The sequence below is a fragment of the Hippopotamus amphibius genome, chromosome 6 (assembly GCF_030028045.1).
Source record: "Hippopotamus amphibius kiboko isolate mHipAmp2 chromosome 6, mHipAmp2.hap2, whole genome shotgun sequence".
Lineage (NCBI taxonomy): Eukaryota > Metazoa > Chordata > Mammalia > Artiodactyla > Hippopotamidae > Hippopotamus > Hippopotamus amphibius.
The window spans coordinates 10,197,424-10,224,744 of NC_080191.1; the positions used below are offsets into that span (position 1 = coordinate 10,197,424).

The 27,321-nt window shown below is 36.4% G+C and overlaps 1 protein-coding gene across 5 annotated transcripts in view; it reads left to right on the plus strand.

The window, feature by feature from the left end:
* The window catches only part of PDSS2 (decaprenyl diphosphate synthase subunit 2), a 265,019-nt gene that overhangs the window by 795 nt on the left and 236,903 nt on the right, over positions 1-27,321 (plus strand). The window lies entirely within an intron of this gene.

Sequence of the window (27,321 nt, forward strand, 5' to 3'; positions counted from 1 at the left end):
CTAACTCTGCGGAGGAAGAATGAGAACACGTGCGTTTTTCGCGTTTTTTGCTTTTTAACTATTGAAGGTGAAGTTGCCTCAGTGATTTGTGGAGACATCGAGTAGGGATGTGGGTTTCAGTCACTTCCTAGAAATGGTCTTTTAAAAGTGGAATAGATTTATTTTTGATTCCGCATTATTCAAGAGGTCACCTCTAGAAAGAATGGGGAGGGGGAGATAGGCCGAAAGTCTGATAGTTACTTGCAACGTTTGTCTCAGGATTGAAGTAGGAATTTATTCAGTCAGTAGTCATTTTCCCCTCGGGATTTTTATCACTTATGCTGAACTACTACTGTGAAACCTGCCATTAGGACTTTAAGGATCACAACTTTTGGTTACATTTTTTAAAACTTCACCTTTTTATTAATAAATAATTTCAAACATACCAAAAAGTTGCAAGAATAAAATTATTGCAAAGAAGACACTTTAATCGTATTCCTCTATGGTATACATATATACATATAGTATTCACATATAAATGTAAACAAAGTATATATACACACACGCAAATGTATAAGTATTTTTCCTGAATCATTTTGGGGCACATTGCATATATCATGGTCCTTTACCCCTAAGTACTTCATTGTGTATTTCTTAAGCATAGGGATATTCTTTACATAACTACATTACAGTAATCAACTTTTAATATTGATGTAATACTTTTATTTAATCTACCATTGATATTCTACTTTTGTTAATTGACCCAATAATTTTTTTTTTAATAGCATTCTTTCCTCTCTAGTACAGGATCCAGCCCAGGACCAGGTATTGCATTTAGTTGTCGTGTCTCTTTAGTCTCCTTCAGTTGAGACTCTTTCCACAGTTCTTTGCTTTAATGACTAAAGGATTGGATCGCAAATGGGGCAGTTTGCCCACTAGGGAACATTTGGCACTGTATGGAGATGTTACAGCTGGGGCATGGTAGAGGCCAGGGATGCTGTTTACACCCTACAATGCCCAGGACAGCCCCCTACAATGAAGAATTAGGTGCACCAAAATGTCAGTAGTACCAAGGTGGAGAAATCCTGGACAAAAATTATCTTTTTTTTAAGATGTTTTCTTTAAAAAAACCAAACCAAAACAAAAAAGCTTCTGTTTTGAAATAATTGGAGATTCACATGCAGTTGGAAGAAATAATGCAGAGAAATACAATGTACCCTTTATGCAGTTTCTCCCCTCCAGCAGGGTATTGACACTGATACAGTCAAGATGCAGAACATTTCCATCACTACAAGGATCCCTCACGTTGCCCTTTTATAGTCACCCTCTAACTTCTCTTGCCCATCCTCTTGCTTTAATTTTTTATGACACACTTGGTGTTTCTTCATTACTATAAAAGTTACCAAATAGTAATAGTAGAGTGATTTTATTCCTTGGCATCATTCCCAGTTATCAGGAATATCATTTTATGAGTAGGCTAAACTTGTTCTGAAGCTGGAATGTTAGTCCTTCAGAGATTCTAGGTGATACACACTGAAAACACAAATACATATATATATTCAAGCTTAAAAATGAAATGAATGAGCTTACCACCAGTTGAAGAAGTGTGACTATATCAATCCTGTTGAAGCTGTCTCTATTCACTGGTCCATCTCCCTAATCCCCACTATACTGAATTTTGTGCTTATTTTTCCTTTTTAAAATTACATGAGTGTTTCCTTAAATAGTAATGTGTTTAATTTTGCTCATTTTTGAATTTATAAATGTAGTAGTTTATTGCATATAGTCCTTTTTATGACTTGCTTTTTAAATTCATCACTGTTTCTAAGATTTATCCCTGTTGTGTTTAACTATACTTCATTAGTTTTTCACTGGTGTGTAAAATCCTGCTATGTGAATACACCACAGTCTTCTTTTGATCAGCATTTGGGTTGTTCGCAGTTTTTGGTGTGATGAAAAGTGCTGCTGTGAATATGCTACACTCATCTCCTGGTGTCCTTGTCTTGAGAGAATAAAGGCGTGTGTGCACTTGTTCAGCTTTAGGAGATGATAACAAATTGTTTTCCAGAGCAATTGTACCAGTTTACATTCTCCCTAGCTGTGTCTGAGTTCAGGTTACTATGTGTTCTCACAACACATGAACCATGAAGTGTCTTAATTTTTTCTAATCAAATAGTGGGTTTCTCTGTGTGTGATGGGAATGGTAGTGTTAGTAGTGGAGGTTGTAGTAGTACAGTCAGACCTTTGGATCCGTGGGTTCCACAACTACAGAATGAACCAACTGTGGATCAAAAATATTCAGGGGAAGAAAAATTTCATAAAGTTCCAAAAAGCAAAACTTGAATTTGCAGTGTACCACCAACTATTTTTATAGCATTAACATTGTATTTACAAATATTTACATAGAATTTACATTGTATTAGGTATTGTAAATAATCTAGAGATGATTTAAAGTGTAGCGGAGGATGTGCCTTGGATTATATGCAAATACTATGCCATTTTATGTGAGGGACTTGAGCATCCTCGGATTTTGATATCCATGGGAATTTCTGGATCCAATCTCCCTGGGCTGTATATTGCATGGTGCAGATGCATATTGTAATCTCTGTAATAAAGTGTTGAAGTGAAAAGGGCAGAACTAGAAAGAGCCTTATTAATGTGTATTCTGAGAATTGCAATTCATCTTCTAAATTGTCAGAGCATCAGTTGGGGTCTTAGAGAAAATTCCTTCTGAGGCCATCAGAGACAAACTTTCCTGATTGTAGCCTACCCTGCCTGCCCAGTCCCATATTACAGTGAAAGAATTGGAGAGGAGCAAAATAAATAAGTTTCAGCAAAATTTTAGTAACGTATATGGATTACTTTATTTTGTAAGAAGAGGAGGAGCTAATTTGCATGTAGTTTTATTACATTTATTTAAATTATTTAGACAGTCGAAACTCACAGGCAGCCAGTGAACAGAAAACTTGGGGAGAGGGTCGTGTATATATCTGTTTTAGCAAAGAAGTAGGCAGATTGTGGTGGTTGTAAATTATAGCTAAAAACATGGATTAAGCCGCTATATTCTTTCACATGCTGCACCTTATTTTGTTGAAATCTTGTCAGCAGAGCATTGATAAGAGAGGGAGCCTCTCAGAATGCTAGCCAAAGGACACAAAGACCCCATATAGTTAATATAGTTAGGACCATAGGAAATTGGATTTGGTAAATTCTTTTACTAGTTCCATTTTACATTTTACATTATTTACTTAAATCAATATTCTAATCCCTTGGATTATTTTACTTTTTGAGTAAATATACATGGTATATTGGGGTGAATCATATCTGATGGCCCTAAAATTTAGATATATAGCGACATTTTTGGTAAACAGGAGGAGAAAAAAAGGAAATCAACATAATTCATTATTTACTACCTTTTCTTTCTTTACCTAAGCTATCTCATCAAGAAAAGGGAAAAGAGCCTGGAACTTTACTTTTATAACAGTTTAATTGAGAAGTGAGATTAAATTTAAAATCTTGAGATTTAGTGGGATAATGGTCCTATTACTATGAACAGTGTAGCAATTAGCTAATTTTTTACTCTTGTTCTTCTAGATGTTCTGGTATCTCTGTGTTGTATGTTCCAATTAGGTAAATAATCCTCAGTTCAATGTTTATTAAAGCCTAAGGAGGAATGTAAAGAATTATAAAACATGGACTATGTCTTTTGACAGCAGACATTGTGTTGGACACAAATATATTTACAAATACCTAACTTGTTACCAATGAGTAGTAGAGATATATTAGCTATTACATTTAGAGATACTGAAGTGGCCTGGCAAAAGATAAACGCTGTATGATATCACTCACATGTGGAATAAAAAATAAAACAATCTAGTGAATATAGCAAAAAAGAAGCAGATTCACAGGTATAGAGAATAAACTAGTAGTTACCAGTAGGGAGAGGAAAGGAGGGAGGGGCAAGAGAGGAGTAGAGGGTTAAGAGGAACAAACTACAATGTATAAAATAAATAAGCTACAAGGATATGTTGTATAACATATAGCCAATATTTTATAATAACTATGAATGGAGTATAACCTTTAAAAATTGTGATTCACTGTTATACACCTCAACTGATGTGAGATCATTTATAGTCTTTCTTATCACACTTAATGTGAATATTCTTGCATTTTGCTACAGAAATATTAATGTTCGATTACAGGGTGCCGCCCAAGATTCTTCTGGAGTGCTGGGTGATTGGCACCTTCCTAAAATCAGAAAAATTTTGAATTCTGAAAGCCATTTGGTTTCAAAGACTTTGGATGAGGGATTGTGGACTTGTCCAAGCTAGGCAGTGGTATTATATGTAGGATGGAGTAGAAGTCCAGGTATGTGATGTAGGTGGGTAGTGTGGGAGAGGTTGAAGGTAGTAACGGTGCATCAGTCCCAACTTTTTCCCAGTACAGTTTGCACCCTGTGGGCCATTACTATCTTGATAATTAAATGTAATTATCCATTTGTGCAAAATATATATTTTTATTTTAAATGACTTAAATTTCTATAAATCAATACTACTTTTAAGTACTTTAGCTTTTATAAATTCACTGCATATACTATCTACTGTCAAGAACTTAAACGCTTTTAATAAACATACAGATGACACTTAATTGTTTCAAAGGTAATAACTAATACTTTTTTTCATGTAGAATTGGTTAAATTTTTGTTGTTTAACATAGCTGATTCCATTGAGCAATGTGGCTTTGTTTTCATTGATTACTCTTGACAGATTTGGCTCTTAGGATTAAATTTTTGTTTAAATATTCTGTCTTTACTTTTGCCTTGGAAAAACTGTGATCTCTATTTCAGATTTAGATAGATGGCATCAATTTGGTATGCATTTATTGGAGACAAATTATGACTTTAGTCTCTCTCTTAGAGGGTATTGATTTCTTGAGAGAGACTTTTTTTGTTGCTGAGTTCACTACAGTAACTTAGCTACCTAAAACACTTTATTAGTCTTTTCTGCATGGTAAAATTCTTCAGAGCTCTTTGAATTTATTATTAGAAATTTAATTTTAGTCTCTTTCATGTTTATGAAAGACCCTTTCTGGATTCAGTTCTGTAATTACTGTACTGAAAGCCTACCTTACTTGTGAAGGACTTTTTCTTGGATGACTTGGAGAAAATTATAAATTTTAATTCATTCCACAAATATTTGAGGTGCTCTGGGCATGGATATACAAATAAGAATAAGACATAGTTGCTGCCCTTCAGGAATTCATAAGAGACAGTATAGTGAGCATGAGGTCTGCAATCAGACTGTTTAGATGCATATCCTAACTCTACCACTACCAAGATATGGGATCGCTTAACCTCTCTGTGCCTTAGTTTCCTCGTTTGTAAAATGAGGATAATAATAGTACCTATATTTTAGGGTTTTATGAAGAGTAAATGGGCAAATATAGGTAAAGTACTTAGAAGGGTACCTGGAACATAGAAAGCAGTCACATTAGCAATTATCATTATTATTAGAAAGTCATTTTAGTGGGAAGACATGCAAATAGAGGTTATTGAGATAAATGCTGCAGTATGTGTGAACAGTATACTGTAAAGGCAGAGAAAGAGGAAAAAAATCTCTAGAGAAAATTGAAGACTTCCAAAGTTGAGGTGACTTAGGAGTTGGGTCATGTTGGGTGAGAAGGAAATAACCAAGGAAGGGAAAGATAAACCACAAGGAGTTGCCTAGCAAAGTGTAGGGACATAGTAGTTTGGTGTATGATGAGGCAAAAAGGATTGATTGGAAATGTCTGCTTCTGCTGAGATAGAATAACGTGCTGTAAACAAGTAGAAAACTGGATAAAATATATGAAACAACTACATTCTGCTTCGAGTACAGGGAGCACAGGATTGTGACCCTATGAGTGAGAAAACAAATGAGGTGAGAGCTATGATCACTCTGACTTTCCGCTGAGAGGTACTTTCCAGATAGCAGTGCAGAAAGGGGGAGCTTGAGCAGAGGTTGCTGGCAGTGCTGAGTCGAAGAGATGGATCAGATTTTGGGAAGGCTGAGGCAGCTGGACATTGTGGGACAGAATGCAGAAGAGGAGAGAGCATGCACAGAAAGGCTCCAGAAATCTGAGGTGCCCGCTTGCGTCAGTTGTTGAAAATTAAGCAGCACACACATAGGACGCTTGGGCGCTGTAAGCTGTACAACTCTTAGAGCTCTCCCAGAGCTGGGAGACATGCAAGTTCTGACTGGACAGTGTGGAAAGAACTTCCTGAACAGCTGGGCACTCTAGGCAACCCAGAAAAGTTACGCCTTACTAATGGGACCAGTGGTATTCTTAATTACTACTAATTAACGTTAGTTCAGAGCTAGTAGGTAATAATCCTCAAGAGGATTGGGTATTTTTCTTTCGCCAACTGTTCATAACCTGGGTAATGGCCAGAGATGCATTAGGGAAAAGAATCTTCTAGAAGGGATTTGGCCTTCTCTTCGTTTAAGAACTGTGGGTCTTGGATTTGGGTGAGAGGCCGACCGTCTACTGTAGCATCTCAGACAGGTCTTTGTTCACTAGATCTGGAGTTGTTTGTTTTTGGTTATTTAAATCAAAACAGGTGTTAGTGGGATGGCTATTGATTCGAATTCTTGGGTCTGACCAATTAAATATAGACAGGGATTTCTGCCTATCACAGTGAAGCCTGGGATTACCTAAGACTCCCAATATCCACCTTGCTGCCTGTGAGAATCACCATGACTGATTTGCTGCTGGCAGTTAACTGATGCCACCTAGACCAGCCTCCTCTGGGCTTCTCCCATCGCTTTCTGAGTTCAGGGAGTCCATTTCATTTGTAGTCCCTCCCACCCAAATCCTTAGCCCTTTCTAGAAGACACTGAAGTGATTAGTAATGATTGTGGTATGCCCCTCACCAATCTTGTGTCTAGTTAAGACAGAATCTTCTGGGCCCAGTCAGGAGACCCGGTAAAAGGAGTGTGTTAAATGAATAAAAGTTTCATATAGTTTGAATAGAGAAAAGTGGTGAGAGAATAGCATCTTTAACGTAGGATTCCCTTATTCCAAAGAACCACCCAGATGGTCAGAACCATTTTCATATTGAGAATTGCAATTCAGTTTCAGTCAAGTACCATCATCTTTACTATAGTAAATTAATGCCACTTTGAATAAGTTTTGTATTCCATTTGTAATTTTGTTTGTTGTAGTTAAGAACCATAACCACACAGTGTTTATAATTTTTATATTAATACATATTTAAATAACATTTTTAACAAAAATCATTTAAGGCAATACTGGATGACTGAATTTTTACCCTTTAAAAATATTCCAAATATTACTCAAGGTTGAGGAATACTGACTAGCCTGTGTTCTTAATTCTGGGCCCAGTTAGTAAAGATAAGTTGGTTGCAGGTTCTTAAGTGCTGTAATACTTAGCTCTTTGCGGTTAGAGTCTAATGAATTAGGGTTCAGACGTCCACACCTCTCTTCTCATATTGCTCATTACTGCTGTGTTGCCAAATGCTTCTCATCAATATTGTTATTCTGTAATTGTCCCTTCCTTATTCTTCTGTAGGATTCAGAATTTTCTTGAGTGTATATACGCGTTTTACACAGCTTGGAGGTTCTTTAGTTACCAAAATTTGTTTATCTGTGTTTGTGGTTTTAAGAGTTTAATGAATGTTTTCCCAAGAATAGCTACCCTAGAGTAGGTTTTAAAAATGGGTACTAGATGTTAACCATTCAGATAGTTGTTACTGATTTAATACTTATTCGAAGTTCTAGATACAAATCTTTAGTTTATGGAGTGCATCTGGATTTGCTTTTCTTCCTATGACTCACCAAAGTCTTCTCAAAGCCTTTCATTTTTTTCTATTTTTGTGCACTGAAACTTCATTTTAACAGATATTTAAAAATAGCTTTAAAATTAGCATTCTCTTGGAATCTCCTTGGAAGTTCATTTCATTTGCTCCAGAGATTTTTTTTTTTAGCAAACTGAATTGGTTTTATTTCCAGAATTGTGAGGCTAGAGATACTTCTAGTGAATATTATGTCATATTCTAAAAACTTAGCAGTGTTTTGAATTTTTCAAGCATTGGTAATTTGCATGAGCATATTCTTTATAGTGTTTAATAATTACAGGGCTTTGTGGCAGGTACTTTTTGTATCTTAAATGGTTAAGTATCACCAAATAAATGAAATTTATTTTATCCTTAATTTCTTTCTAACTTTAGGCCATTTTTTTTAATGTTACTGTGTATTTAAAGGAGTGTCATTTAGTTTCATGGGACTAACACTAACAAAGCTTTTATTAAAAGCATTTTTATGTAGTTCTAGTATTTTTAAGTATTATTTATTTTTTTCCTGTACGTTTTATTCCGTAGTACCTATGATTAAAAACAAGTGTGACTATATGACAATAAAGTGTGCCTGGCACAGTTTTATGAGTACATGGAAAGGAGCCCCAGAAATGAACATCTAGAGATTAATGGTCCTGGCCTCAGCATTTTAACCTAACTTTAAAAATACTTATGGATGTACCTGGGCAACGTAGAAAAAACTGGGATGGAGCTTTTCCATCCTTGATAACTTTTACTATTTCATAGGATACGTTAAAAAAAGTAATTTCTTGATATTGAATGTATGTTAGAATAATATGTTCACTTGTTAAATGGTCAGGGTAATGTCTCTTGCCCCATAAGAGGGCAGTCCTGGGAGCTTGATGGTTTAATTTCTTTCCAAATTATATTGAGTTTCTGATTATCTATGTGTCAGTTTTCCAGTGAAGAATTTCTTTTAAATTCCTGGTCGATATTATCCTGCCACCTGTTTGCTGCTTCTACCACTCTCATTTAGTAGTGGGTTGGGGAATGCATACAGATTTTAATTTTCACTTGGAATTACAACTAATTTTAGTTTAACTTCCAATTACAGTGAAAGCAATAATATTCAGTAAGGAGCACTGCGAGGGAGGGAGGCAGTACTGGCTGAGGTTGTAGAGAAGAGCATGGGCTTGTGCGCTAACGAGTACCTGAATTTGAATTCCAACACTGCCATTTCCTAGCTGTGTGAACTACAGAATTTTTTGAGCCTTGTTACCTTATCTGTAAAAGAGATGAGATGATTGTTATTATTCTTGTTTCACAGGACTGTAATGAGAATTATATGAGACAACACTGTAAAATATGTAGCTCAAGTGCTTAATAAACAGCTGCTGTTATTAGCTATTATTTGTGCCCAATAATCCTTTCTCTGTGATCTTAGGTTAACTTTTTCTCCCCTTTTGCCTAAGTCTGCTTGAAGGATAGTTTTAGCAACCCAGAGAAATATTACAGATGAAAATGCTTTGAAAGGTATACCATACTATATAAATATAAGGTGGAAGTGGAGTATTATGACTGTTATTATTAGAAACAGCAGTTGAAGCTGTGTGGTATAGTGGAAAGAACAAAGTTTTGGAAGCAAATTGACCTGTTCTGACCTGGCTTATGTCATTTACCAGCTGCTGTTGGACAAGTTGAGCTTGTTTTCTCATCATTGAAAATGAGGATAATAATAACTGTCTTGTGAAATGATAATACCTGTCCTGTTGTGAGGCTTGAATGAAAGGCCTAGGGGACAGCATAGTTTTCTTTCCCTGTTTCTAAGTGGAGAATAGGAAACATCCTTGGCAAAATCAAACATCCTTTCTGAAGCAAAATACAGATTAATTTTGGGTTAGAGTTGATTATATTTTCACTAATGAATTGCGGGTAAAATAGGATTGACCAGTGGATTAGGAGGATGAAGAAAGTAAGGGTGCTGGTTAACCTGTATCCCTGAATTAGAGTTTAGAACTCTTGAATTCGAAATGGTTTAGTATAAAGAAAGGAGTTCAAAATATGAATATAATTGGCTGCCGTGGGTGTGTTACAAACCCAGACAAAGTAGAAAATAGGGAGCCAAGGATCTCTTATATGGGAGAGAATAATATATGTCAAGATGTTTTGTTAACTCTAGGTCATTTTAGCAATGAATAAGGTATTATCTTTTTTTTTTTAAACCCTTGCCAAGAGTAAAGGGGAGAGACATCTGGGGGTGGTAGATTTCACAAAACTTTCTTTTTGGGTTTGGTATACTCTTTTCCATGAGTAAATGGGCTGCTGTCTGTTTAAACAGTCATTGCTGCTACTGGAACCATATGGACACTTAGACATCACAGTAGTTAGAGGCCTAAGACACGTATTTAGGTATGGTGATGCCCACTCTAGCTTCATGAATTATGAGCAAGGTGCCAGACTCTTTATATGCCTGTCAAATCTTGACCTCTCACTGGATAGCATTTTGGTATCCTACAAATTGATAAATTCTACCCTTCTATGATGTGGGGTCAGAGACTCTTTAGTATCTTCCCATGTTTTGTAGGTCACAGGGGTCCCCAACCCCTGGGATCTAAGGCCTGATCATCTGAGGTGGAGCTGATGTAATAATAATAGAAATAAAGTGGACAATAAATGTGATGCGCTTGAGTCATCTGGAAACCATCCCCACCCCCATCCCCATCCCCACCCCTAGTCCTTGGGAAAATTGTCTTCTACAAAAACGGTCACTGGTGCCAAAAAGGTTGGGGACCGCTGCTGTGGGATACAGTGTGGCCTGTGCATGGAAAAACATCCCTTCCTTCCTCTCTAGTCACTTCTGCCACTCCCTACTTTCCACCCTAAACTGTGGCTATAGGAGATAAATCATCTACATTCATACCTGGTAAACATTGCTTCCCCTTTAAAACTCAACTGTTGGGCTTCCTAGGTGGTGCAGTGGTTAAGAATCTGCCTGCCAACGCAGGAGACACGGGTTCGATCCCTGCTCCAGGAAGATCCCACATGCCACGGAGCAACTAAGCCCGTGTGCCACAACTATTGAGCCTGCGCTTTAGAGCCCGTGAGCCACAACTGCTGAAGCCCATGTGCTGTGACTACTGAAGCCCATGCGCCTAGAGCCCGAGCTCCGCAACAAGAGAAGCCATGGCAGTGAGGAGCCCGCACACCACAACGAAGAGTAGCCCCAGCACACTGCAACTAAAGAAAGCCTGCGCATAGCAAAAAAGACCCAACACAGCCAATGAATAAAAAAAAAAAAAAAAAAAGACTCAAGTGTTAGCTCTTCTGCTAAGCATTCCCTGACTTTCTCCAGGTTAAATATTTTGCTCATTCCTCTAATTTTCATTCTCTTCAAAAAATTGAAAGCTGTGACACTGTTAAGCTTGTATTCTCCATGGTCTTAATCTGCTGGTGTCAAGTGGGGCTGCCTTAGACTGGGCATGTGTTGTACACTTTAAATATATACAATTATATTTGTCAGTTATTCCTCAATAAAGCGGAGAGAGAAAGGGTTGGGCCTGTGTTCTCCAGTTCACCATTTGAGATGCTTCTGTTACAGTTGGGTGTTCCATGGATTAATTGGCCTCTCTGGATCCTTTATTTTGGACCTCTGATTTAGGTATGAGTATTTCTAAGACTGTGAACTTTTTGGAAGAGATGACTGTGTCTGCATATTCATATTGCATGGCATAAACTTGACACACAGAAAGCCTTCAATAAGCATTCACAGAATTGAATAAAGTAAAACCTTTCCTAACCAGAGGCCTTTTCCTGACCTTGCCTTACTACTTTAACTGAATCACGCTGTTTATCTTATATAAATTCTTCATAGCATAGACTGTCCTGGTTGAAGATAGTTATCAACTCTTCCTGAAGACAGAGAAGGAGGGAAAATGCACTTCATTTGTAGCAGAATTGATTACAGTTAGGTACAGAAACTTTTTCCTAAGAATTGATTACTGCAACATGCTGTTGCATCCTTTTATTTTGAAATCTTCTGTGGAATTGTCATATACCTTTTTGAAGACAGAAAGAGCAAAATTAAATTCCTTATGAGTCTAGTGATGTTCAGAATGTTTCAGACAATTTTGACTATGTTTAATATACAGTATGAAAGTACATTAGCTTTAAGACGTTGTAGGTTTAGGCAGAATTTGAGAACAAATTCTAATCAGCAGGTGCACAAATTCTCAAAAAATATGAAATTTGTCATTCCCTAATTTGCTCCTCTATCAAAAACAGCTGACTCCAAAGAGTGCTTCATACTGTTGGCAAATTAATTACAAAAGTAGGAAGCAGTCTGCTTCATGTGGTTGTGATTTGTAAAAATAATTGAGGTGTAAACTATCCACAAACCATTTTTTTTTAAAGTAACAGTCCTATCTATATCCTCATATTTTGGCGTTACACATGAGTGTCATAAGTTTAAATTCTGGGACTTCCAAGCAGAAATATAAGAAAGAGCTCATTTAGGATGGAATGGCAAACATTTCTAATTGGGAGGATCCTCATTTTGATTTCTGCCCTGCTGCCTCCACTCCCTAACCAAAAACCAAAGCAAAACATCTGGAGTTATTTAGGCAGTATAAATATTCTTAAAAGAATGGACCCCTAATCATAAAACTTTTGTGGCATTGAAAAATTCTCTTGGCTAGATAGAAGTCACATGATTGTTAAAAATATATTTGAATTCATGAAGGCTCCCACAAATCATGAGTGCAGACTTTGGGAGCACTGGGGACTGAGACTGATGGAGTTCATATGCTTTAAGAGAAAAGCAATCCTCTAAAATCCATTACTGTACAAGGGTTATTCTCTCAGCTTTTCCCTTAGCCTGTTCTCCAATAAAGGTAGCTTATTTTTTAAATGATGGTTGTTTTACTTTCAAACACATGTGCCAAAGGTATAAGTTTAAATTTCTTTTTTTTTAAATTTATTTAATTTTTTATTTATTGGCTGAATTGGGTCTTCGTTGCTGCATGTGGGCTTTCTGTAGTTGCGGAGAGTGGGGACTACTCGTCATTGCAGTGCTCGGGCTTCTCATTGTGGTGGCTTCTTGTTGTGGGGCACGGGCTCTAGGTGCGCAGATTTCAGTAGTTGCAGCGCATGGGCTCAGTAGTTGTGGTGCTTGAACCTGTGTCCCCTGCACTGGCAGGCAGATTCCCAACCACTGCGCACCAGGGAAGCCCCCAAAGGTATGTTTAGTTTTAATCTTTTTTAAAATGTTTAAACAATTTTTGCTGCAGGGAGACAGAGAAAACAATGCCCTTCCATGTCTCTGTCTTCAGCCTCCACTTCGTAGATCTGTCCCTAGAACTAAGGCAGAGGGAATGGAGGAGGAATAATAGCTAAGACTTGGGGGAAAAAAATTAGTGTCAGTTAAGGAGGGGAATTGAAAGGCATAGCTGTGTTGCCAGCCAATATTTATTGACCATCGACTGTGTGTTAAAACACAGTGAGGGATATGTTGAGATAAAAGGGCTTCCTGTACTCAGAGAACTGAGGGTGTTTTTGAGAAAACTAGATGTAAACATTTGGAGTTTAAAGTGTGGAAGTCAGGAAGAGCAGAATTAGTATCATGGCAATTTTGAGTGAAAATCAGCAGTCAACTATGTGGGAGAATTTTAACTTAATGAACCAGGGAAAACCTCTTGATGATTTTGCCGTATTGTAAGTCCCCTTAATTCAGGTCTATAAAACAAAAACAAAAAAGTTTTTTACTTTTTATTTTATTTTATTTTTCATTCATTAGGTATTTACTGAGCATCAGACACGATGCTCTGTAAAACCCGGTCACGATTCAGGCATCTATATGTTTTTTATTGGCGTATAATTGCTTTACTCTGTTGTGTAAAGTGAATCAGCTGTATTTATACATATAACCCCATATGGCCTCCCTCCTAAGACTCCTTCCCACCCTCCCTATCTCACCCCTCTAAGTCAGCACCAGTCATCTAGTTGATCTCCCTGTGTTATGCAGCAGCTTCCCACTAGCTATCTATTTTTACATTTGGTAGTGCATATATGTCAATGCTACTCTCTGACTTCATCCCAGCTTCCCCTTTGCGCCCCCCCCGCCCCCTGCCACCCCCGCCCTGTGTCCTCAAGTCCTTTCTCTGCATCTGCATCTTTATTCTTGCCCTGCTACTGGGTTCATCAGTACCAGTTTTTTAGATTCTATATATACCCATTAACTTATGGTATTTGTTTTTCTCTTTCTAGCTTACTTCACTCTCTATGACAGACTCTATGTCCATCCACCTCACTCCAAAGAACTCAATTTCATTCCTTTTTATGGCTGAGTAATATTCCATTCTATATATGTGCCACATCTTTATCCATTCATCTGTTGATGGGCATTTAGGTTGCTTCCATGTCCTGGCGATTGTAAACAGTGCTGCAATGAACATTATGGCACATGTTTCTTTTTGGATTATGGTTTTCTCTGGGTATATGCCCAGGAGTGGGATTGCTGGGTCATATGTTAGTTCTATTTTTAGTTTTTTAAGCTACCTCCATACTGTTTTCCATAGTGGCTGTACCAATTTACACTTCCACCAACAATGCAGGAGAGTTCCCTTTTCTCCACACCCTCTACAGCATTTATTGTTTCTAGATTTTTTAATAATGGCCATTCTGACCAGTGTGAGGTAATACCTCATTGTGGCTTTGACTTGCATTTCTCTAATGATTAGTGATGTTGAGCATCTTTTCATGTATTTGTTAGCCATCTGCGTGATTTCTTTGGAGACACGTCTGTTTAGGTCTTCTGCCCATTTTTGGATTGGGTTGTTTGCTTTTTTGATATTGAGCTGCATGAGCTGCTTGTATATTTTGGAGATTAGTCCTTTGTCCGTTGCTTCATTGGCAAATATTTTCTCCCATTCTAAGGGTTGTCTTCTAGTCTTGTTTATGGTTTCTTTTGCTGTGCAAAAGCTTTGTTTCATTAGGTCCCATTTGTTTATTTTTGTCTTTATTTCCTTTATTCTAGGAGGTGGGTCAAAAAGAATCTTGCTTTGATTTATGTCATAGAGTGTTCTGCCTTTGTTTTCCTCTAAGAGTTTTATAGTGTCTGGCCTTACAGTTTAGCTCTTTAATCCATTTGGAGTTTATTTTTGTGTATGGTGTTAGGAAGTATTCTAATTTCATTCTTTTACATGTAGCTGTCCAATTTTCCCAGCACCACTTATTGAAGAGGCTGTCTTTTCTTCATTGTATATTCTTTTTTTTCTTTTTTCAATTACTTTTATTTTTTTAAGAACTTTTATTGAGATGCAATTGACATACAATAAATTGCATGTATTTAAAGTGTACAATTTGGTGTTTTTTTTTCTTATTAGTAATGCATCTATGGTGATCCCAATCTCCCAATTCATTCCCCCCCAACCCTCCCCACTTTCCCCACTTGGTGTCCATATGTTTTTTCTCTACATCTGTGTCTCTATTTCCTCCTTGCAAGCCAGTTGCTTTGTACCATTTTTCTATATTCCGCATATATGTGTTAATATACAATATTTGTTTTTCTGACTCACTTCACTCTGTATGACAGTCTCTAGGTCCATCTATGTCTCTACAAATGTCCCAGTTTCACTCTTTTACAGCTGATAATATTGCATTGTATATACATACCACATCTTTTTTATCCATTCATCTGTTGATGGACATTTAGGTTGCTTCCATGTCCTGGCTATTGTAAGTAGTGCTGCATTGAACATTGGAGTGCATGTGTCTTTTTGAATTATGGTGTTCTCTGGGTATATGCCCAGTAGTGGGATTGCTGGGTCATACGGTAACTCTATTTTTACTTTTGCAAGGAACCTGCATACTGTTTTCCGTAGTGGCTGTATCAATTTACATTCCCATCAACAGTGCAAGGGTGTTCCCTTTTCTCCACACCCTCTCCAGCATTTACTGTTTGTCGATATTCTGAAGATGCCCATTCTAACCAGTGTGAGGTGATACCTCATTGTAGTCTTGATTTGCATTTCTGTAATAATTAGTGATGTTGAGCAGCTTTTCATGGGCCTTTTGGCCATCCGTATGTCTTCTTTGGAGAAATGCCTATTTAGGTCTTCTGCCCATTTTTTGATTGGGTTTTTTGTTTTTTTGATATTGAGCTGGATGAACTGTTTATATATTTTGGAGATTAATCCTTTGTTGATTCGTTTGCAAATATTTTCTCCCATTCTGAGGGTTGTCTTTTTTTTTTTATTTTTTGGGGGGTTCACCAAGTTCAGTCATCTGTTTTTATACACATTTCCCCATATTCCCTCCCTCAACTCCCCCCCCCCTCGAGTCCCCCCTACCCTCCCCATCCCAGTCCTCTAAGGCATCTTCCATCCTCGAGTTGGACTCCCTTTGTTATACAACAACTTCCCACTGGCTATCTATTTTACAGTTGGTACTATATATATGTCTGTGCTACTCTCTCGCTTCATCTCAGCTTCCCTTCACCCCCCGCCCCCCCCAAACCTCGAGTTCTCCAGTCCATTCTCTGCATCTGCGTCCTTGTTCTTGTCACTGAGTTCATCAGTACCATTTTTAGATTCCGTATATGTGAGTTAGCATACAATATTTGTCTTTCTCTTTCTGACTTACTGAGGGTTGTCTTTTCATCTTTCTTATATTTCCTTTGCTGTGCAGAGCTTTGAAGTTTCATTAGGTCCCACTTATTTATTTTTGTTTTTATTTCCATTAATCTAGGGGATGGATCAAAAAAGATCTTGCTGTGATTTATGTTGAAGAGTGTTCTTCCTATCTTTTCCTCTAGGGGGTTCATAGTGTCTGCCCTTACATTTAGGTCTTTAATCCATTTTGAGTTTATTTTTAGCTGACCATAGTTTATCTCTGGGCTTTCTATTCTGTTCCTTTGATCTATATTTCTGTTTTTGTGCCAGTACCACACTACCTTGATCACTGTAGCCTTGTACTATAATTTGAAGTCAGGGAACCTGATTCCACCAACTCCTTCTTTCCTTCTCAAGATTGCTTTGGCTATTCAGGGTCTTTTGTGTTTCCATACAAATCATAAAATTTCTTGTTCTAGTTCTGTGAAAAATGCCATTGGTAATTTGATCAGGATTGCATTGAATCTGTAAATTACTTTCGGTAATATAGTCATTTTCACAATGTTGAATCTTCCAATCCAAGAACATGGTATGTCCCTCCATCTGTTTGTGTCATCTTTGATTTCTTTCATGAGTGTCTTATAGTTTTCTGAGTACAGGTCTTTCACCTCCTTGTTTAGGTTTATTCCTAGGTATTTTATTCTTTTTGTTGCAGTGGTGAATGGGAGAGCTTCCTTAATTTCTTTCTGCTCTTCTGTTGTTAGTGTATAGGAATGCAAGAGATTTCTGTGCATTAATTTTGTATCCTGCTACTTTACTAAACTCATCAATTAGTGCTAGCAGTTTTCTGGTAGAGCCTTTAGGGTTTTCTATCTATAATATCATGTCATCTGCAAAGAGTGACAATTTTACTTCTTCTTTTCCAATTTGGATTCCTTTCATTTCTTTTTCTTCTCTGATTGCTATGGCTAAAACTGCCAAAACTATGTTGAATAATAGTGGTGAGAGTGGACACCCTTGTCTTCTTCCTGTTCTTAGAGGGAATGCTTTCAATTTTTCACCATTTAGAATGATGTTGGCTGTTGGTTTCTCATATATGGCTTTTATTATGTTGAGGTAATTTCCTTCTATGCCCATTTCCTAGAGAGCTTTTATCATAAATCGATGTTGAATTTTGTCAAAAGCTTTTTCTGCATCTATTGAGATTATCATATGGTTTTTATCCTTCAATTTGTTGATATGATGTATCACATTGATTGATTTGCGTATATTGAAGAATCCTTGCATCCCAGGGATAAACCTCACTTGATCACGGTGTATGATCTTTTTAATGTGCTGTTGGATTCTGTTAGCTAGTATTTTGTTGAGGATTTTTGCATCTATATTCATCAGTGATATTGGTCTGTAATTTTCTTTTTTTGTGACATCTTTGCCTGGTTTTGGTATCAGGGTGATGGTGGCCTCGTAGAATGAGTTTGGGAGTGTTCCTCCTTCTGCAATATTTTGGAAGAGTTTGAGAAGGATAGGTGTTAGCTTTCTCTAAATGTTTGATAGAATTAACCTGTGAAGCCATCTGGCCCTGGGCTTTTGTTTGTTGGGAGATTTTTAATCACTGCCTCAATTTCCGTACTTGTGATTGGTCTGTTTGTATTTTCTATTTCTTTGTGGTTCGGTCTTGGAAGATTGTACTTTTCTAAGAATTTATCCATTTCTTTCAGGTTATCCAATTTATTGGCGTATAGTTGCTTGTAGTAGTCTCTCATGATCTCTTGTATTTCTGCAGTGTGAGTTGTTAGTTCTCCTTTTTCATTTCTAATTCTGTTGATTTGCGTCTTCTCCCTTTTTTTCCTGATGAGTTTGGCTAATGGTTTATCAATTTTGTTAATCTTCTCAATGAACCAGCTTTTAGTTTTATTGATCTTTGCTACTGTTTCCTTCATTTCTTTTTTTTTTTTTTTAATTTCTGCTCTGATCTTTATGATTTCTTTCCTTCTGCTCACTTTGGGGTTTCTTTGTTCTTCTTTCTCTAATTGTTTTAGGTGTGAGTTTAGGTTGTTTATTCAATATTTTTCTTGTTTCTTGAGGTAGGATTGTATTGCTATAAACTTCCCTCTTAGAACTGCTTTTGCTGCATCCCATAGGTTTTGGGTTGTTGTGTTTTCATTGTATTTGTTTCTAGGTATTTTTTGATTTCCTTTTTGATTTCTTCAGTGATTTCTTGGTTGTTTAATAGTGTATTGTTTAGCCTCCATGTGTTTGTATTTTTTACAGTTTCAAAAAAGTTTTTTAAATCCTGGAAGGGCATAGAGAAAGTGATGCTGCCTGAGATACTGTGAAAGCAGCAACATTATATTTTTAAGCTTAAACACTTCAAGCAGTTTAACTGAGGGAAAGAACATGCTCAAAGGAGCCATGTGTCTCTGCTAGAGAAACCTTAGCCTTTAACACACAATAAGCCTTGGTAAGTACAGAGCATCAAGTAAGCTTTCAGAGATTCTGAGCTTGATAGAAATTACCAAACTAAAGGGGGAAAACTTTCCTTTTTTTCTTATCCTTAGAACTAAAGTGCTTCTATATTTCTCAAGATCAATTAAAGAAGATATTATCATTCTTGTCATTTTAGTTTCTCTTCCCTTTTTCCTATCTTTCCTTTACTATATTTCTTATAGAGTACCCTTATCAGTATGTTTTAATAAACTATCTGTTTAAAAATATCTAAATCTGTACATGTTGCCATTTACAATTAAAAATATGTAGAGATTATCAGCTTCATGGGGAACAGGCATAAACAGCCCTTGGGTTGTATGGAATATTTTTTTAAAGCAAATCGGATCAAGTTTTGCTTGTTTTTAGACTAGAAATGAAGGACATCTTTTTTAGGAACCTAGGAATCATAAAGGAAAAGCAAGTGTTGCTGTACTAAGCAGGGTGAGTTTATTTTTTTCTGTGAAACTTAAAAATCAAATAGTGTTTTACAATATATAAAAATCTATAGTTGAAAGAGCCTTCTTTAGTATGTGTTACTTGATCTAAAAATCTCATTTTTATAGAAAATGAGACAATACCGAGATTTATTCAAAAAGTACCCATAATCTTACCACTCATAGATAGCTACTATTAATATTTTGGTATATAGTTGTAAGAATATAAAAATGAGTTTATCCCGTATATATATTTTTGTTTCTTGCCTCTCTCTCAACAGTATATAGAGAATTGCTTTTAATATTAAATAAACATAATTTAAAATAACTACATGGTATTCCATTGTATGGCTATACCATAGTATAATTCATTATTCTCTTTTGTTGGACACTTTTTCCCCTAAATTCTTCACTGTTGTAGATGGTATTATGATGAAGAAATTTACATGTATGTCATTGCAGACTTATTTCCTTAAGATAATTCCTAGATTTGAATTTTAGGGACTCAAGGTATACGTATCTTTTTTTGAGAATGTTTTCACATTTTAATTTCTATCCATAGTATTATATAGAAGTGCTTGTTTTTCCTTGTTCTTGCCAACCTTGGATATGGAAATTTTTTGCCAATTTGATAGGTGCTAAAAATATCTTGTTTTATATTGGAAATATTTTAATACTAGTGAGATTTAGTCTTTTTTCTTATGTTTATTTGCCAGTTTTATTTCTTCTTTTGTGAGTTGTCTGTATCTTTTGCTCATTATTAATTGCATTTAATCTCATTGGCAAATAAGAGCTGTTTGTATGTTAAGGATTTTACTTTTTCTCAAATATTGCATTTTTTTCCCCCAGTTTTCAATTTTATCATGGCTTTTGCTGAATATAAGTTTTGTTTTGTTTTACTTTTTTGTTTTGAAATAATTATAGGTTCACAGGAAGTTACAAAAATAGTATAGAGATGTCCCTTGTTCCTGTTATCCAGCTTTCCACAAAGGTAACATATTGTGCATTTATAGGACATTATTGAAACCAGGAAATTGACATCAGTACAGTACTGTTAAATAAACCACAGACATCATTTGGATTGTATCAGTTATTACATGCATTCAGTTGTGTGCCTATGTGTGTGTTTTGTAAACTGATCACATGTATAGATGTGTGTGACTATCACAAGTTACACAACTGTTCCATCACCATGAAGAAACTTCCTAGTGGTACTCCTTTATATTCTCAGCCTCACCTCTTTCCTAACCTTGCGCCTTCATTGATCTAATCTCCATTTTTGTATGTTTGTAATTTTGAAGTGGAGTCATATAACATGTAACTGCTATTCTGATAGGTGTGTAGTAATGTCTTATCTTAGTTTTAATTTGCATTTCCTTAATGACTGATGATTTTGAGCATTTTTTCATGTGCTAACTTACCATCTTAATATCTTAACTTTTTGTTGTCTGTTCAGGTCTTTTTTGCCCATACTTAAATAGATTGTTTTTTTTACTGTTGGGTTTAGAGAGTTCTTTATACACTATGGATACAGGTCCTTTGGATGTGTGATATGCACATATTTTCTTCCAGTGTGTGGCTCACCTTTTTATCTTGTTAATGGGATCTTTCACAAATAAAATTTTTTAATTTTGATAAAATTCAACTATTGATTTTCTTTTCTTTTATGGATCAAGTTTTTTGATGTGATTATGTAAGAGCTCTTTTCCTAGCTTTGGGTCCCAAAGATGTTCTCCTATGTTTTCTTCTAAAAGCTTTGTAGTTTCATGTTTTACATTTAAATTTGTGATTCATTTTGCACTCGCTTTTGTATATAGCATGAGTTTTAAATAGAGGTTCACTATTATTATTTTTATTTTGCTTATGTTGTTATCCAGTTGTTCCAGGATAATTTGTTTGAAAGACTTTCTTTTCTCCGTTGAACTTATTTTACACCTTTATCAAAAATCAGTTGGTGCATTTTTATTGATCCATTTCTGGGTTATCTGTTCCATTGATCTGTGTTTCTTTTCTTTTGCCAGTACCACACTGTCTTGATTATGATGACTGTATAATAAGACTTAACATCAGATAGAGTGATTTTTCCTACTTTATTCTTTTTTGCACAGTTGTTTTGAAATAAGCTTGTCTGTATCTGTTGTAGTTATCCTAGTGGTGGCAGCAAAACCTGGTACCTCTCTAGTTTGCCAGTGTGTGGAGCTGGCTCTGGCTGAGGACAGGTGGAGGTGACAGTACTCTGTTGGGTCAGCTTTTGAACATTCAACTGAGCCCAGGGTGGGGGGGCAATTTTTTAGGGAATACAAAGTAGTTCCTAATGTTAAACAGATACATGACATCATTTAATATTATTTTTGTAGAAGATTTTCCTTTAGTGATATCAATTCAAGATTACTGTGCGATGTTTAGAATGGCATTGTCCTGCTTGAAAGCAAAGTAGTATATGGGTACATATTCAAGGACCCTCCTGTTGTTTTCATTTTATCCAGTGTTGTCAGAGATGTGGTTTTAGGTTTCTACAGCAACCACAGTGTGGACTACACAATACCAACACTTTGTGTGCATGCGGTGTTAACTCTGATGCCTTATATGCTATGTGTGGCAGAGTTGCAGTTGCTATGGAGATCAACCTGTGGTTGCACTTGATTGATAACGATGTCTCTCGTATGTGGATATTGCTGCTATGAGTTGACCAAGAGATGCATCAAGACTTTGTCACGGGGGTATGTGTATAAAAACAGATGATTGAACCTGATGTACCCCCCCAAAAAACAAACAAACAAACAAACAAACAAACAAACAAAAAAGTAAATCCATAATTGAAAAAAAAAAAATTTGTCAGTGATTTTTCTAGCTGAGAATCTCACATTTGAAAACTGTACAGTTGCTCACAAACATACTAAAGTCTGTGTGTTTTGTCTTGTTTTTTAATGTATAAGTTTGCTACCTGAAAAATAGAGGGAAATTATGGCTTTAAAGAATATGTTATCAGTGGAATTTGCCAGATGGCTAGTCTATACTGTTTCTAAAACATACCATAAAAATTCAAAGAATAAATATCTTACACAGTTTTAGTAATCTAAGTTAATTGTCAATATAAAAGTGAAGAAAGAGCAATTCTTGTGAATTACTCTTATTTAAATATGTGGCCTCTGGGTAGCAGCTAATAAGAACCTTTTTCTTGGAGCACAGTATCTCTAAAGAGTCCTTTGAACTCCACAAATGAAAAACGTTGAGGAAGAAGAGTGACTTTATTTTTTCTCTTCTTTTCCTTTGGTAGTGTCAGTTAAACTAGGTTACAGCTCCCAGTTTTAAACTGAAGAAAAACTGTCATTGAATGTTTTCATTTGCAAAATTCTTGAAAGAAATGTAGTTTTAGATTGGTATACATTCCTGTTTTGGGTTAGGGAAACTTGTCTGTTGTAAGCTGATAAACTAGAGTTGTGATTCTCAACCCTGGCTGCACAGTAGTGTGTATGGCTTTTAAAAAGTGCTGATGTTGGAGCCTAACAAAAGTTAAATCAGAATCTCAGGGAATGGGAAGAAAGGATAGCATTCGTATTCTTTTTTATTTATTTTTTCTTAAAGCTGATTATTTGATATAGGCATACTGGTTTTATTGTTCTTTGCTTTATTGCACTTTACAGATACTCCATTTTTTTTACAGATTGAAGGTATGTGGCATCCCTACATTGAGCAAGTCTGTCAGGACCATTTTTCTAGTAACATTTGCTCACTTTGCATCTGTGTCACATTTTGGTAATTCTTGCAATGTTTCAAACTTTTTCATTATTATCATATTTGTTATGGTGATCTGTGATCAGTGAGCTTTGATGTTACTATTGCAGAGAGATGACTCCCTGAAGGCTCAGGTGATGATTAGCATTTTTTAGCAATAAAGTATTATTTAATTAAGGTATGTACATTGTTGCTTTTAGACACACTTAATAGACTCAGTATAGTGTAAACATAACTTTTATATATACTGGGAAACCAAAAAATTCCTGTGACTTGCTTTATTGCAATATTCATTTTATTGCGGTGGTCTGGAACCCAACCTGAAGTATCACCGAGGTATGTCTGTACTGATGTGCAACCAGGGTTGGGAACCACTGCAGCAGAATTTTTTAGCTAAATTTGTATATTAGAATGCATCAATAAAAGTAATTCAAACAACCCCAAAGTGAGCAGAAGGAAAGAAATCATAAAGATCAGAGCAGAAATAAATGAAAAAGGAAGGAAGCAGTAGCAAAAATTAATAAAACTAAAAGCTAGTTCTTTGAGAAGATTAACAAAATTGATAAACCATTAGCCAGACTCATCAAGAAAACAAGGGAGAAGATGCAAATCAACAGAATTAGAAATAAAAAAGGAGAAGTAACAATGGACATCTCAGAAATACAAAAGATCATGAGAGACTACTATAAGCAACTATATGCCAATAAATTGGATAACCTGGAAGAAGTGGATAAATTCTTAGAAAAATACAATCTTCCAAGACTGAACCAGGAAGAAATAGGAACTATGAACAGACCAATCACAAGTACGGAAATTGAGGCAGTGATTAAAAATCTCCCAACAAACAAAAGCCCAGGGCCAGATGGCTTCACAGGTTAATTCTATCAAACATTTAGAGAAAGCTAACACCTATCCTTCTCAAACTCTTCCAAAATATTGCAGAAGGAGGAACACTCCCAAACTCATTCTACGAGGCCACCATCACCCTGATACCAAAACCAGGCAAAGATGTCACAAAAAAAGAAAATTACAGACCAATATCACTGATGAATATAGATGCAAAAATCCTCAACAAAATACTAGCTAACAGAATCCAACAGCACATTAAAAAGATCATACACCGTGATCAAGTGAGATTTATCCCTGGGATGCAAGGATTCTTCAATATACGCAAATCAATCAATGTGATACATCATATCAACAAATTGAAGGATAAAAACCATATGATAATCTCAATAGATGCAGAAAAAGCTTTTGACAAAATTCAACATCGATTTATGATAAAAGCTCTCTAGGAAATGGGCATAGAAGGAAATTACCTCAACATAATAAAAGCCATATATGAGAAACCAACAGCCAACATCATTCTAAATGGTGAAAAATTGAAAGCATTCCCTCTAAGAACAGGAAGAAGACAAGGGTGTCCACTCTCACCACTATTATTCAACATAGTTTTGGCAGTTTTAGCCATAGCAATCAGAGAAGAAAAAGAAATGAAAGGAATCCAAATTGGAAAAGAAGAAGTAAAATTGTCACTCTTTGCAAATGACATGATATTATAGATAGAAAACCCTAAAGACTCTACCAGAAAACTGCTAGCACTAATTGATGAGTTTAGTAAAGTAGCAGGATACAAAATTAATGCACAGAAATCTCTTGCATTCCTATACACTAACAACAGAAGAGCAGAAAGAAATTAAGGAAGCTCTCCCATTCACCATTGCAACAAAAAGAATAAAATACCTAGGAATAAACCTGCCTAAGGAGGCAAAAGACCTGTATGCAGAAAACTTTAATAAGACACTGATGAAAGAAATCAAAGATGACACAAACAGATGGAGGGACATACCATGTTCCTGGATTGGAAGAATCAACATAGTGAAGATGACTGTACTACCCAAAGCAATTTACAGATTCAATGCAATCCTGATCAAATTACCAATGGCATTTTTCACAGAACTAGAACAAGAAATCTTACGATTTGTATGGAAATGCAAAAGGCCCCGAATAGCCAAAGCAATCTTGAGAAGGAAAAATGGAGTTGGTGGAATCAGGCTTCCTGACTTCAAACTACACTACAGGGCCATAGTGATCAAGACAGTATGGTACTGGCACAAAAATAGAAAGGAAGATCAATGGAATAGAATAGAGAACTCAGAAGTAAGCCCAAACACGTATGGGCAGCTTATCTTTGACAAAGGAGGCACGAATATACAATGGAAAAAAGACAGCCTCTTCAATAAGTGGTGCTGGGAAAATTGGACAGCTACATGTAAATGAATGAAATTAGAACACTTCCTAACACCATACACAAAAGTAAACTCCATATGGATTGAAGACCTACATGTAAGGCCAGACACTATCAAACTCCTAGAGGAAAACATAGGCAGAACACTCTATGACATCCATCAAAGCAAGATCCTTTTTGACCCACCTCCTAGAATCATGGAAATAAAATCAAGAATAAACAGATGGGACCTCATGAAACTTAAAAGCTTTTGCACAGCGAAAGAAACCATAAACAAGACTAGAAGGCAACCCTCAGAATGGGAGAAGATACTTGCCAACGAAGCTATGGACAAAGGATTAATCTCCAAAATATACAAGCAGCTCATGCAGCTTAAATAACCCAAAAAAGCAAATAACCCAATCCACAAATGGGCGGAAGACCTAAATAGACACTTCTCCAAAGAAGACATACAGATGGCCAACAAACACATGAAAAGATGCTCAACATCACTCATCATCAGAGAAATGCAAGTCAAAGCCACAATGAGGTATCACCTCACACCGATTAGAATGGCCATCATCACAAAATCTGGAAACAACAAATGGAGAGGGTGTGGAGAAAAGGGAACTCTCCTGCACTGTTGGTGGGAATGTAAGTTGGTACAGCCCTTATGGAAAACAATTTGGAGGTTCCTTAAAAAACTACAAATAGAACTACCATATGATCCAGTAATCCCACTACTGGGCATATACCCAAAGAAAACCATAATCCCAAAAGAAACATGTACCATAATGTTTATTGCAGCACTATTTACAATAGCCAGGACATGGAAGCAACCTAAATGCCCATCAACAAATGAATGGATAAAGAAGATGTGGCATATATATACAATGGAATATTACTCAGCTATAAAAAGGGATGAGATGGAGCTATATGGAATGAGGTGGATAGACCTAGAGTCTGTCATACAGAGTGAAGTAAGTCAGAAAGAGAAAGACAAATATTGTATGCTAACTCACATATACGGAATCTAAAAATGGTACTGATGAACTCAGTGACAAGAACAAGGACGCAGATGCAGAGAATGGACTGGAGAACTCGAGGTATGGGAGGGGGCGGGGGGTGAAGGGGAAGCTGAGACGAAGGGAGAGAGTAGCATAGACATATATATACTACCAACTGTAAAATAGATAGCTAGTGGGAAGTTGCTGTATAACAAAGGGAGTTCAACTGGAGGATGGATGATGCTATAGAGGACGGGGAGGGTGGGGGGGGGTTGAGGGAGGGAATATGGGGATATGTGTATAAAAAAACAGATGATTGAACTTGGTGTACCCCCCCAAAAATAATAAATAAATAAAAGTTTTTTAAAAAAAAGTAATTTGAACATTACAGAAAGTTTAGAAAGGGCGATCTTACCGTCTATTAGTTTCCTGTTGTTTAACAAATTACCATAAATTTAGTGGCTTAAAACAACACAAGTTTATTATCTAACTTTTTTTGAGGTCAGAAGTCCGAAATGAATTGCATGGGGATAAAATCAAGGTGTCAGCAGAGGTGAGTTCCTTCTGAAGGCTCTGGGGGAAAGCCATTTGTCTTTTCCAACTTGTAGAGGCTGTTCATTTTCCTTGACCTGTGGTCACATCATTCCAACCTGTGCTTCTGTTGTCACATCTTCCTTTCTGATTTGACCCTTCTGACAACCTCTTATAAGGACCCTTGTGATTATGTTGGGCCTATCCAGGTAATCCAGGACAGTCTCCACATCTCAAAATCCTTAACTTAATCTCATCTGCAGAGACCCTATTGCCAACTAAGGTAGCAGTCACAGGTTCCAGGCATTTAGGACCTAGACAGATTTGGAGTGTGGTACTGGGGTGGGGGAGCAATTATTCAGTAACATACCAGCTTAACATGATTATCACTTTGGTATTTTCCTCCTTAGTCTTCTTTAAAATGCACATTTTTAATTTAAATGGGATCACCTTATAGATGCAGTTTTCTAGCCTTTTCTACTTAGTTTTCATAACCATCAT